Raw genomic sequence first — 14,959 nt, 5'->3', positions numbered from 1 at the left:
TTATTAGTGGACATAGCGGACACAGGTCTGTCGGCTAAATATTTCTCTAGAGTTACAGCTCCTTTCTTAGAGCTTAGCCAGGAATTGTTCCTTTTTCTCACGAAATGACGGCTTTTAAAGTGGAGCAAACATGTTTCTGCTGTGTCCTGCAAAACGAGTTTGTCACTCGAACGTAGCTGCGATGGTCGTGACAGCCTACGAGCCCCCAAAGCAAGGGACTGTTTACAAATTCCTTATGTTATCATTAGCCGACGCGAGAAAGAAAAGTTATGGATTGCTGGATTGAAAGAATAGGTGGCTTAACTGAAAATTTCATTGTTGCTTTCGATGAGGGCTGTTTTTGTTTAGGGATTGTTTTGAAGTATATAGAGCTCGACCAATGGGGGCACTTAACAAATTTACCGAGAAGCTCCACCACACTGCGTGCGCACTTGATACTGATCGCGTCTAGCCACACCAGAAAGAAACAATTTAGAAGCTCGCCTGGAACAAATTCCCCACAAGAATTCACCCATTACAACATAATACTCGGTCAGGAAGCTTTATTCGATATCTAATAAACTTCAATATCCTTCATGAATATGGAAAGCGGAGGACGAACAATGACCATTTCGATAGCCGCACACACCGGGCTGAAATTCGTCCATGCTGTCCTTATGTAAGTGCCACAATGACATATCGTTTATTTACGCAATGTGTATTTTTATTCATTTTTTGCACGAATATTTAAATTGGCTCGCACTCGTTGAAGCAGGAGCACCAGAAACTGGGAAATTATAATTTAATCTCCGATGCCCACTCTATTTTATTCCACGGATGAGGGTACTTGTTCATATTCTTACGAACATAAGCCATGCAATGGTATGGGTTTTATTTTTCACTCTCTTTAGTTTCAGGGCACCCAATTTTCGATTTTTTGGTCAAACTCCTTCTCATGTTGGCGGCGGCTCTTAATATGATGGAAAAATCAAGAAACTGGTCTGTTCTTGCGTCTTTGAAGGATAGCGGAGGAAGCAAAAAATTGAGGTGAGGACAGCTGTTCTCCATTTCAGAAAATTGGTGGTCAAAGGGAGAAAAAAGAGAAAAAAGAAGTGCCCTAGAAATGGAGCATACAACAAAGGACAATGATGCGTTTGAAATAGAGAACCTGCTTAGAAACTCCCCTGCAGTCTCGAAATGAAACATTTCTCTGACACAATCCAGTGGCGGTAGGTTCTCCTTTTGCGATGGAAAGAACTCGCAGCTCTTAAGGAGACAGCCAGCAGGTCTTTCACCGACACACCGGTGCCTGTCATGAAGCTTCTAGGAGGCTCCTGCTGCCTAACTAAGTTTTTGGCCGGAAACCCTTTCAAGTATATTGCTTTTTTTTGTCTGAGCTCACCTTTCACGAAACTTAGACACACAGAACGAAAGAACATGCTCCACCTGGCTTTCGCGCTTTCATCGATCCAAACGATCTAAACTTTAATTGAGAAAATCACTAAAAGAACTCTCGCTTCACAGTGGGGTTCCTTTTCAAGTTCCTCTGTCGACAAGTTCTAAGTTTGTAAGAAAGACCTTGTAGACCCGTGGGTTCCGTATTCTAGTTTCTTCCGTTTCCGTTTCTTAGTTTTTTTTTTCTGTTTTGCGTCTTGTGTCGTAACGGACAGCACAAGAGAAAGCTTTCTTGAAAAAGTAACAATGAACCCCTATTTTTTGCTATGATAAAGCGGTAGGGGTAATGGCGACAGAATTTTGGGGTGCGTGGTATGAAATTCCTCTACAGCCAACGTTTTCTTCAGTTTTAAAAGTGGAAACTGTAACTTGACGAAAGAAGGGGAATTTATTCGAGGGGCTCGTTTCTTTGTTAGAAACAACCAAAATAATGCAATAGGCACTTACGCCAAGGAAGGTATAGGGGACAAGGTTAAGCTCAAGTGTCGTCAGCTAGCTACACGTGCCCGCCATCTCATGTGCAAGTGGGCGGTGAACAAGGACCCTCGCTGCGGTATTGACCTAATGGTGTTGAAGTACAATTCCCCATGGCTCTCTGTAAATTTGAAAAGCAAGCCGACATCTTACAAGTTTTTGTTTGGATATCCTAGGATCTAACGAGTAACGGTATAAAGGTCAAATGTTGCATCGCTCTTATTTCAGATAAAGAATAAGAGCCTTACTTTTTTCCGACAATAATTTTTTCTCACCGTTTACAGATCGCACCGACAGGAAGGTCAGTTGAGCTGTAGCTTGATGAAAGCATAAAAGGCGCCGACAAACAGAAAGAACCTGCCGTTTCTAAAAGCGGAGGCTTTAGCTTATTAGCAGTAATGTCCCGGTAAAGATCTGAAGGCGGAATCAAAGCGAGGAAATTCAGAGTTTGAAAGAGACTTCATTATTAATTCGCAAGATGGCTTCTCTTAACTCGCTCTCAGAGCCTAACAACTTTCTACAATCACGGCCGCTCGGTAAAAAGAAGGCGTTAAAATACAACTACGCAGCCCCTACAGGCACGTACTGGCTAAAGTCGTCACCATTTTTTTAATAGTTTTCAACTCGCTCAGGTTATCGCATCAGGAAAACACCATACTCAGTTGTCCCGTGAAGCTAAAGGAAAAACAAAAGATAAAGGGGTAGTATAAAGGATAGAAAAAGAGACGTAGCCGCAGCTGAACGCTATATATATATATAAATAAAAAAAAACAATGCAAATAAAACGATGCTTGCAATTAATTAGAAAAAGATTATCTGCTTCATATTTTCATACAACAATGTCGTTTTCACTCGCAAAGACAATACTTCACTTAAATTCATTTTTCTTTTAGTGTTGTGATGTTTTGTTTTCTACGAGCATACTTATATGACATCGTGGTTTAGCGCTAAAGAAAGACAGACACATGTGAGAGACAGGACAGGCGCTTCCTAAACCACGATGTTAAGTACTCACCAACTCGCCCAACAACAAGTTCTTATTAAGTATACTTATATGACTTCGTGAAGACAGTAAAAACGGAACATTGTCCGCGACAGTTTCATTTTTCTTCTACAAATGTACCCTTCATTAGCCTGCTTCTGGACTGCTCCTCCTGCCTTAGAGAGAGAGAGAGAGAAGGAATGTAGGAAAGGCAGGGAGGTTAACTAGACAACGCGTCCAGTTTGCTACCCTACACATGGGGAGGGGGAATAGGGGAGTAAAAGAGAGAGAGAGAAGGATAGACACATGTCACATCACACACACAGTGCCGAGTTTCACAGGCGGTCGCTCAATAGGGTTCTTTTCAAGTACAAGCTAACCGCCGCTAAGCATATATAATTGCCTATGTTCTCCTTTATATTTTCAGACCCAGTATTACTTTGAGGTAGTTTGATCTAATTCTTCATTTCGTGCTTCCCCCCGTCTCTGATTATTCGAGCAAACGAGTATGCTAACACTGCAAAACACGCTCGGCTGAGCACGAGTCCGTAAAAATCGCTGTTGGGCTGAGGCTATAATAGGCGCCCCACTACATGGCTGGAAGAGTTTTAATTAGCGTTTCACAGAATCACGGATTCTTAATTAGCATTTTGTCTATGAATAATTGAGTTGCTTTAAAAGCTGCCTGTGCAAATTTGTTCGTACGTTGTGCTCGCGCGGCACTAACCAAGTCGTACAACACAACGATCGTCGCAGGGTCGAGCCGCCGATGCTCGTACCGGAACCATGGACACACCACCAGCAATACCCGCCCGTATACTGACGACCGCTGGCCTCCGCAACTTCCCTCATGCGAAATCCAGCGGACGTTGTTGTGTGTACAAATGGTTATTATGAACGGTGCACTGCGCTATTTTTTTCCAGGAGCGTGACTCAGCATAAAAGGGAAAGGAGTAGGGGTGTAAAGTATTAGAAAAAAAATATTTGGAAGGTCATAACCGGCCCCACCATGCCTGATGAAATCCCATTGCACCATCAAGAGCGAAAGGGATTGATACCCCATTCTCAACAAGAACTCTTCGGATTTGGCCGCTTCTCTATGCAGCGTCCATTCGTCACAATCCTAGTCAGTCACGTGGCTCACAGAGCCGTCTATTGAAGACCTATGGGTTGACGCAGCTCTCTTTTCCCACGACCTGGACTGCGCATGGACCCATTTTTTTTCCCTGCGTACGCCGTGTTACGTACGCGGTTTCATCTATGCAGATGAGTAATCTGTCGCTTCATCTCTATCGCCAAGATATCGTCAGCAGTGATTACTGCGCAGCCCTAATCGTGACAATTGTGAAGACGGGCTAGAGCCAAAAGCCACGCTTAGAACATCTTGGCCATCTGCTGGACTTGTCGCCGCAGCTACCGTCCCGCTCGCTACGTTGGTCTTCCCAAACAAAGCGCGGACAACGGCACGCCACGTTGACTACACTCCCGTAATTTAGCACAGTCATTGTGGTCATCATATTACTGATTGCAGGATAGAGCTTGCGTATGTTTTTTTAAATTTAATAAATAAGTGGTTTTTGTGAGCGTCGTGGCGCTGCCGAAACAATGTGCACACATTAAATGTCTTCTTGACTCTCTCACTCTTCTGTGTATCTTTCCCTGTGTGCCTCCACCAGCGCCTCGTGCTCTAAGAGAACCTTTTACAACTAAAGCTGTTATGAGGTCACAAGGGCCGTTCTAGGCGCCGTAGTTGTCCGCCACAGCCGCCAGTGTCTGTAACCACTATCGCGCGAAATAAGAAAAAATATTCAGGATAGAATGAGGATGGAACCAGGGCCCTCTTCGTGGGAGCCCAGTATTCTACCTCAGAGCCACGCCGGTGCTTCAAATTGCTTCGCAAAAATGGCCTATACAGGCTTCATGTTGGGAAGGAACCACATTAACATATGTAATATGTAGCGTTGTAGAAGAGTAAAATGACAACCAGGCGTCACACAACGCGAATGCTGTAACCATGCGTCACACAATGTGACTTGCGCAACGAGTGGGTCGTTGAACGCTTCCAACCCATAACAAAGGGCTCTGACATAATTCTTCATCGTCATTAGCCAGAGCATCAACAAAGTGCACATAATATCTTACAGGTGTTTGCGGGTACCACGGTTCTCCGCAGAATGACGAAAAATTGCATAATGTCTGCTTACCTACTTCACAAAAATTATGATGACTTATAGCGTAGTGGGTTCTTCGCAAGTGCACTTCTATTGGTTGCCAAGGAGGCCCATAAGGCTCCCATGATCCATTTCCACAGGGTCTCAATAAAGTTAATTATTTCCCCTCTCTCTCCCTTTCGCACGGTAACGTATGCTATAAAGCCTGGTGGGAAAGTTAAATAACGACCGGGCGTCACACAATGCGAATTACGTAACTAGTGGGTCGTTTATGGCTCCAACCCATTACAAACGGCTCAGCCATAATTCTTCATCGTCATCAACCGTCGCATCAACAAACTACACATACTGCCTTACAGATCGTACCTCGCTTCTCCGCAGAATGACGAATATTGTCGTGGTGGGTGCTTCCCAACTTCACAAAAATTACGATTTGTGGCGTAGTGGGTACGTTGCTAATGTACTTTTATTAGTTGCCACAAGAGAGTTTATAACGGGCTCTAGAAATGCCGCTCTTCAAGCTTTTGCTGTGTCTATTCTGCGCTTTCCGCGCAGGCCTGGCGTTTTTTGTTATCGACATATATTCCTATATATTGCCTCAGCCGTGTCGAGAACACCAAACGCACGGTGTGACATGCATTCTGTTTTAAATTTTAATATAGTCTACGTAATTCTCTGACATTGTCGATTGAAGTCCACTGTGCCCGACGTGAAGTGTGTTGACCCTTCAGACCATTAGATCTAAGCCCTGCCAACAGAACACACCAAAAATAGAAGCAATAAGAAACATGCATGGTGAGTCATAACGTGTGTGTGACGCAACACAAGAGAGAGACAAAGTGCGGAGAATAAAGTAAAGAAGACAATCTCTGCATTGATTTCCTTGTTTCTCCAGTTTGTCCCGTTCCGCGCCCTACTTCACACATTCGATATGAAGATTACACTCTAACTAACCGAGCTGTCGCATTGCTGAGCTTGCATTGTAAGGGAGATGTCTTATTTCTAGCACAAAATCTTTTTTTGGGGGGTGGGGAGTGAGATCCATGCCTGATATTCTCGCTGACAGCGCAACGTACGCGATCATTTTATTTACTTACGATCTGGCTCGTGCCAGTGCCCCGGGGCTGCAGGTAATATTCACATTTGAGAAGTGAACATCTTAATCGCTGCAATCTTTGTCGAGTTTCCGTCCTTTGCTGTTGTAGTGCGATGAGTTGTTGAACAATACGCTCAGGAACGCACGAATGCTATAGCTTAGGTTTTGTTGGTATTTCACTGTTTTAAAACACATATGAAGTGCAGAGCTGAGGTTACTTATACTCCGGCCAAAAACTAATGAGGGATGTTTTACGTTTAAAGCAACAAAACAAAACAAAAAGCTTTGATAGGAACAAAACCAAAACATTAGATATGCTTCGATAAGAACCAAAATGTGAAAGTGCATGTTCCTTGAGGTTTTAGGCGACAAAAAAGTCATAGTTTCACTGTCAGCTCCAATACATCTCATATCAATCTAATTCCTTCATAACTTTTGTTCCTTTTTTGTGCGCTCCATTTCTTCCTACCATATTGAAATAAACGTCCATGGTAAACAACTAATTAAGTGAATACAGCTTGACCAAGGAGGTGATGTAAACAAACTACAACACGAAACACACACACGAAAAAAAAATCCACCTTTTCATCGAGGCTTCATAGCCAACTGCATGAGCTCAATATGATAGCCGTGGAAAGAACTACCGGGAAAGGCTTACCCGAAGCTCAGATCAATTTTAGGGGCGCATTGTCAGTGCCCTGCGATTCGCGTTAACGCAAATATTTGATTCAGCCAAAGTTCAAACTAGTTAAGGTTGGCCTGGCACGGGAGTTTCGCTGACCAGCGAAAATTCCTAACTTAGTGCGCACACCCAAGAATGCCTCTGGCTCATGCATAATACATGTGCCGTAAACGTGCTCTTCTCTTGGCCGGTAGTCCCCTCGTGTCATACGTCAACCTTTCTTGTTTCGTCTTGTTGAACTTTCTTTTTGATAGGCGTGGACATACGCAACGAAATGTTGTTTTGCTGCATGGTTTGTAGGAAGAAAAGAAGGTGACCGAGGCTGGTAGCGCGCTTGTGGCGCAGCAGGAAAAGTAAAGCCAAGTAGCTTTGTCGTTTCTTTTTCTTTTCTTTATTAGTTTATTTAGAACAACGCTTAATTGTCCAAGGGGACACGGCTAAAGGCAAAAATTGCCTGAGAAAGACGACATTTTGGAACATAAAAGCATACATGAAAATCAATCAACTACACTTGTTTTACACAGATGAGATGTACAATTCAGTAGTGCTCTTTCAACACCTGATTTATCTATGCTCACAAAAAGGTGTCGGATAACTACGAGAACGTACAATACGACTTTGATTTGCAGTTCGTGTCAGTAAAGTTATCCCATCATTTTTCGTTTGCCGTATGTTATATGCACGTATTCATTTGCTAAGCGTACAGAAGGAAATAGCACCACGCATGCTTGTGTGCTTTTAAACGCCTCCTATACAAACATATATTTATGTAAAAATATTGTCATTGCAACAGTAATTGCCGATTTTAACCCGAGTAATAAAACTGTAGGGGCCTGTGTGCATCGGCTGTTTCAACTGTCGCAACGTAGTTCAAACGTTCAAACGTAGTTCAAACGTTTAAGATTGACGCGCATTTAGGCCTATAAGATTTCACAGGTAAATCGCAAAATTGGTGAGATGCTTACCTTTTCATGACTAAGGACCGGATACAGGTTGCTCTGTCCTAAATAGCAGACAGTTTCTTGAATGATGGGGCCTGCGATTTTGGTCATGACATCTACTCACCCCTAATGAAACCTACTAACCCATTATCTTGCTCTGCTACGCATTTTTTAATGGAGAAATCCCATGTTATCAACTTGCTCCCAATGTTCACAATATAATTTTAACATTGTCATTAGAGATGCCACCTGAAAAAAAAAAAAAAACGAGCGTTACCCTGATGTGCACGAAACTCAATGTAGTCAGTGGGCTATTTTAATGCTACCTTGAAGCGTACGCCTGAGTTCGTATAAGTCGAGGCTGTACGGAACAAAAACACACGCGCAAAGGGAGAAAGTCACCGTCCTTTTTTGCAGGCCGGACAACTCCCACCGGGAATAGTAGGATGTCACTGCATCAATGGCTGTGGCTTGTCTGCACATGGATCGATTAACGCCCGCCGCCACCCACTCAATCTCGCGCAAACGATCTCTTATTACGACGTGGCGTTAGCGGCGGAAGCAACGCCCGCGAGACGGGGCCGTGTCTTCTGCCTCACTTAATGAAGAAGCCGCCATCTGTGCCGTGAATGAGAGAGGAAGTGACGCGCAATTCGCTCCCGCATTCCCCTCGCCACCTGCAGCCAGAAATAGGGGACCTTGCACATTGTTTTGGACCACAAATTCGTAGTAGAGATCGTATGTTGCGGGTGAAAGTTGGCTTTACCTTAGCAGCAGCCTGTGTAAGGGCAGCGTATAACCCCAAGCACATAAGAGGTTGTATTCCCGAGACAATAGCCCTGTTCATTGTTCGCGCCACGCTGTCAGCGCACAAAATTCTTGGCGCACTTTTTTGTAGTCGCTAGCTCTACTCAGCGGCCTTGAGCGTGAAGTTATTGTACAGTATTTGCATGCAAAAGGTATTCGGGACTTTTTTAGGGTGTCGTTTGATCGCAATATTTGTTTATTGGTTGCATTCAGGCAAGCTAATAGCTTCGCTCATGTTGTATTAACAGCCAAGAGAGATAAAAATTACCTAGGCTAATTCCGCAATATATTTTATATATATAAGAACCGTTTACCCTTGGCAATCTTATTGGCTACTAAGTGTTCCCGGAGCTCGTTGGCTGGAGCCCTTTCTAACAAACCGCTGCGTGCGCATGGTGCTACACAAATGTGGACCAACGCTGTCGTTCCTACTAAATACATGTTAACAAATAATGAAGGGTGGACTTGTCAGCTAGTTCGTCGAACGTATTGTAGGGGAACAGCGTGAATGAGGGGACACGAAAAGGCACATAAACAACCACATGTAGCGCTAACTGTCAGCCATTTGAACGTCAGCGCTACGTAGGGTTATTTGTGTGCCTCCGTCTCCGAATAGAGCGAAAGACGCCCCCGTCTTTCGCTCTATTCCTCTGCAAAAAAACCAAAAATGATTTGGTGGTTCCTTGTCTTGCGAAAAATTCCAGACGAAAGTCATTTTTGGGAACAGTGTTATTTGTAACTTTGTTACAACCTACGGTGCTTTAGTGAAATCACCTGCATCGTTGTGTCACCCCTGTTAAAATTCGCACCTCTGCTCGTACGCAAACTCTTCCACTTTCTACGCCCCTGGAAATAGCCCGGGTCAAAAACGGAACTCCCAGGCTGCTAATTAAAGGGATTTATTGAAGAACATTCTCCACGTATTCAGCTTTCTTCCAACCCAGTTTAACACCCTGGCTCGAGAGTTCACTTGTTCGCTAAGTGTATACTGTAAGGCATACAAGCGGGAATCACTGGCGACCCTTAATGCTGACCTTACTTTGTTTCCTGCTGGCCGTGGACATCGCCAGAGCCACAAGAGAACCGTTGTGCAGGATGCATTGTTTTACGTATACACCTTCACGTGCCTGTGAAACACTCTCTGGAAGCGGCAAAGCTGCAACACTCGCGCTTGATGCTATCTTTTCACGCCCACAGTGGAACACTGGCTTAAAAGAGGGCCTTAATTAACTTCTATTAGGCGCCCGATTCAACGTTAAAGTGTTATCTATACGCCAATTCTCTAGCAGCAGTGAGAGTAGATAACCTGGGAGGTTGCGAAGACGAACAAAACGATGCCGGAAAGGTCACGCAGAAAATGCGCCGTTCCGGCGAGCTTATAAAACTATAGCATTCTGTCGTTTCACCCTATAAAATCTATGCAGAAACATATTTGCCAGCATAACATTGTGCGCATTGCAGTGGAACTGCGAAGATATTCAGCAACACTAAGCATCACACTGACTCGTAACGAGGCTCGACTAACTGACATGGTGGTCGTTAGGATGCTGCGTCATTTTTTTTTTTTTTTGTCTGGCATCCTGCCGAGACAATATATTCTGTGATTTCTTAGTAAGAACAAATATTTCCGGTAGGCATGAATATATTGTTTTGTGCGCCTATTTTATTCGTCGTTGTATGAAGCTTTCATTTCGTCATAATTTTAGCTAAGTAGGATTCTGCGTTCGTTAAACAACCACCGATAACAGCGCACAGACGTACCAGGATGAAATAACGGAAGGAAGTGAGGGCCTTCTATGAACCTTGTTTTGTTGACTTTGATGAATCGCATTTTCGTGTTGTCTTGTAGTAAATGGATGGCTTGGAAATAAGGTCAAAAATCTGTTCGTGATTTATACATAGTAAAGCGTCTAGCAGACGAATGGATTGCTGGCACCCTCTTAAGTTCACGCTAGCGTCGAACGGAGAGAAGCCTCCACAAGCCGCTGCAATTTGGCCAGCACATGGAACCTCGATAGTTTTTACAGCCTTGCATCGAGATTACGCGGTTAAAGTAAATAGTAAAAAAAAAGAATTGCTTGCAGTGCGGTTTCGAAGTCAATAAACATACCAAAGTAAATCAAGCACAAAATTATTTATTACCTTTTGAGTGAAATCTTAGGGAATGGAAGAACGAGTTTTGGTGGGCTGCTGGACGGAGCGTCTAACCGCGACGGGAAGGGGCGTCTGAGACGCAGGAAGCGAAAATGACGATTAATTGAATGAAGATGACCTGGAGCAAGAACGGAAAAAAAAAACTCTCAAGTGCTGGTCGAGTAAATACAAATAAGGTAAACAAATTAGGGACTTGGAGTGCAAACGGCTGCCTCGCAAAAAAGTGGCAGGGTTTAATGTGTATCTATCTCTGGTAAAAGCTCGCTCGCGTACACTTCGCGAGCGCGTAATAAGGCTTTCTGGATAGTTCATTGATGCATTTTGTGCGATGCATTTCGTGTGATGGCTTTTGTGTCACGTATTTACGCCAGTTTGGATGGCAGCCACTTCGAGCATCCTGGCGGTTTGCAAACGCATGAGCGCTTCATGCTAAGCTGAGCAGTACTAGCCAGCAGCGTGGGTCCCCAAGCGGAAGTAAATGATTTTGTAATCACGGAACATTGCAAGTGTGCGTACTTCTAGTGCCACGTACAGCAAGATGAGAGAAATGATCTCCAACGAATCCGTTCCTTATTCTCTCTGTAAAGTGTGCTTTCTTTCGTAGATAGCTATGATGTGCAAAAGAGCTGTGTTGCCAATAGGCGCAGATCATGAACTTCTAAAAACATTACTTAACTGCCGGTGTGATGCTTCCTCTATGGTAGGCCGAAATGTAAGTTCATTACTAATTAAAAATGCAACGTCTAGAAGATGGTGTAGATGCCTAAATAATCAAATATACTGTAATCACGTAAAATTCTTGCATGGATGCTTGGGACAGGCGCGGCCAGGCCGCTATTTGTATCATAGGCGATGTTTTGAGGCCTTAGATTCCTCATTAAACACGAGAAGTGACCATCGGCGGTGGTGTCCCACGTCGGTGGCGTCGCTACAACATCATGACGTCACATACCGTGCCGTCTCATGATCATGTCATAACATGACATCGTTGCTTGGTGAAAAGTGGCCTTCTCATTTTCTTTTAATTTTTTTTCTCCTCCTCCTTCAACTTCATTATTTTAACATCTCATGGACAGTTCAATACATGAGGCATTTCAGGATGCGGCTGCGCTGTACGTTGTTTTCGCGTTACCACCTATTGCTGCATCACATTTGCCTATATTTGCTTTAATTGTTTAGCTAAGAATTCTCGACTTCGTAAGAATTTTGTGATAATAATGACGACAAACAGGAAGTATTCGTTTCTGATGAGGTTCTTTTCTTGATCCAGAGAAAAGGTGAAAGAACTGCAACTATTCTGAGTTATTTTCGAAGTTCCCGCTGGTGTTCCCCCTTATTTTCTATGTTGCATACAATTCTGCGGCAGAAGTTAGTGTATTGCCGATAACCACCCCGACAAATACACAATAAGCTCTTCCAATCTCTTTTTAATCTATCTATCTATCTATCTATCTATCTATCTATCTATCTATCTATCTATCTATCTATCTATCTATCTATCTATCTATCTATCTATCTATCTATCTATCTATCTATCTATCTATCTATCTATCTATCTATCTATCTATCTATCTATCTATCTATCTATCTATCTATCTATCTATCTATCTATCTATCTATCTATCTATTTATCTATCTATCTATCTATCTATCTATCTAGCCGCCTACATCTGGATGTTCTCATTGTCGCCTCCTCAACTTGGTGTATATCAAAATTGGCGTAAGAAGGCATGAATGTATGGCGAACACGATTCACATGCTATGACATGAATTGCGCAATTTGCCTGTCGTGCTTCTCTTTAAATCCTTTCAGCTGGTCACAGGTGATTGACAGCCTTCGGAAATATCTGGAAATCTTAACGCACTAGCATGAAGGAATTTCGTATTGTAAGAAAAATAGGCTACTGGCATCGCGGGCGAAAAATGACGATAGCAGCGAAGAACATAAATCCCGGCAGATCCCACGTATTGTGGGACTCGATTTCATACGAAGCCGTTAGCTAGTAGCAGCCTATGTACCGAATGTTTTGCTTTGAGCCAAGCCGTATGAGGTGGATCGACATTTTTTGTAAATTGAGTTCTGTGCATATCTTGGGCCAGCGCCTCCTCTATTTTTCTGTGCCTGGGCGAAGGAGCGGAGCGCAATGGGAACCGACCGTCGGCGTTAGTGCGGCTTTTAGCCGCCGTGCGCCGCCACCGTAGTAGAACAGCCGTCGCGTCGTCGCTCGCGCAAACGAATGCCGTGGCTGCATTCGAAGCTGCTATATGGTTCAGTTTTCGGCTGTATTCGCGTTGTTTAAAGTATAATGAAAACTTGTAAACTGGAATCATGAAGCACTTGTCGTTGTGGGCAACCAGCCCATTTCGAAGGCATGTGTCTTTCGCGGCTATTTGATCGAGACGCTCGCGCGTCGTCTGCTAGCCCGATTCCAGAGAGCGCATGCCAGTGATGCGCGGAAAATTCTTTTGTCACCTTTACGTTCGCTTGACTGAGAGTCGGTTATTGACTGTCTGAAAGTCGATTTTCGAAAGCAGCATTTGCCAACAGGTAATACTGAAAGCTTGGGCGCTTAAAGTTCCCCGATGCGTGCCACCGTCTACTGCAGACGGTGGCACGGCGTGTCGCATGAGTTCATGCGGTAAATAGCATGAAATGTCACTAAGCTGCTTTCAGTGACAATGTATATAATGATTGTCGGTTGTTTCACCGGTAGCGCATGTAGTGTTCATGGGCTCCGATTCTTCAGCTTCAGCGGCGATCGCGACGCAGCATTGCTACTGGTACTACACGCAACACGGTCACGTTCAGGGACACTTGCCATGCTTGGTTGATTTGTTACCTTGGGCTGCGAACGTGAAGGGTAGTCTGCAAAGAGTGACGCTACTGCATCCTTCTTAAGCCGCCGATTCTTATATTCAATGGAATCTTCGCGTCGTAAACGACGGCTGCATATTCTAGTGTAGTTTGAAGATGTATTAAGAGACCAATTATCCCGCCTAATTACTGCAAGCCACCTCTACCGAACACCAGCGGCAGCTGGAATTTCATAGAACGAATAGTGAATAGAATAGTGCGCATGTATTAAGGCGAAAGCCTTAGATGCCTCATCAAACGCGAAAATTGACCGTCGGCGGCGTCAGCGCGAGTGATGCAAAAATAATTACGTGATGACGCCATCATATGACGTCACAGATCATAAACTTTTGTGACATAGTCGTAACGTCACAAACCGTGACGTCGTCATATTACATCTTCGCTTGGTAAAAATGGGCCGATCACGGAGGCAGTGAATGCCTCCGCTGATGTGCAGAAAGCTTGCACTGCCTCCGATCCTTGAGGCTGTAAGAAAACCACGTTAGGCGCAGAAATATCTCTGAGGGAGGCAGGGAATGTTCAATACACTGACTAGAAGAAAAAGAAGAAGTTGGCTTTTGCCTTTCAGTCGTCTTAGATGAATGCATAAGGGATCCTGTGAGATTTTTTTCTTTATCAATAAAGGGAAATAAAAAAAAGACAAGCGTGATTTCTTTCAGTTCCATTTGCAGAGTGGAACACAACAGTATGACATACTAAGGCATTGGGGCGGTTGCAATAGCCTGAAATAGAAAATAAAACGCGAATACTATCAAACTCGAGTGCAAGTATCGAATCGGCAGCACGGCCTGACAGTCTGCATGCGCAATACTTACAGCGGGAATGGAAAGACACGGGAACATGCGGCATCTGCATTCTTTGCTGTTTCGCATCTATTTTCAAGTGGTTATAGGATGATTGATGAGAACACGACGTCATTCATGACACAATAAAAGACCATCTAGCATATTTTTATTGCCACCACGGTTAGAGCGTGATGAAAACAGCGCGCCGCTATGTTCGCGTTTCTTTCCATCCCCCTGTACCTGTGAAAGCCTGCAAGAAGCACAAATGCAATTAAACTCGGATGCATACACGAATTCGTGAGCTTCGTGATACGCGCGGCCGTTCAGCGCCAGCTTCCCGTAGTCTACTTGCACAGCGCCACCACGCGGCAGCGGCGAGCGGACGCGGAGCGCGCGCTCGACGGCCCGAGGAGAGCGTTCGCCCAGGCACTGAAAAATAGAGGAGGCACTGCTTGGGCATAGCAGTCACGTCGACTACACTGACGTGTGTATAGTCCGACGTAACGCCGGTACTCACGTTCGACTGGAGACGTCTGTTTTATTGCAACGAATTCGAAG

Source organism: Rhipicephalus sanguineus, chromosome 3 (genome assembly GCF_013339695.2).
Source record: "Rhipicephalus sanguineus isolate Rsan-2018 chromosome 3, BIME_Rsan_1.4, whole genome shotgun sequence".
NCBI lineage: Eukaryota > Metazoa > Arthropoda > Arachnida > Ixodida > Ixodidae > Rhipicephalus > Rhipicephalus sanguineus.
The sequence above is the reverse complement of the archived record's forward strand: the minus strand, read 5'-3'. Positions refer to the sequence as shown.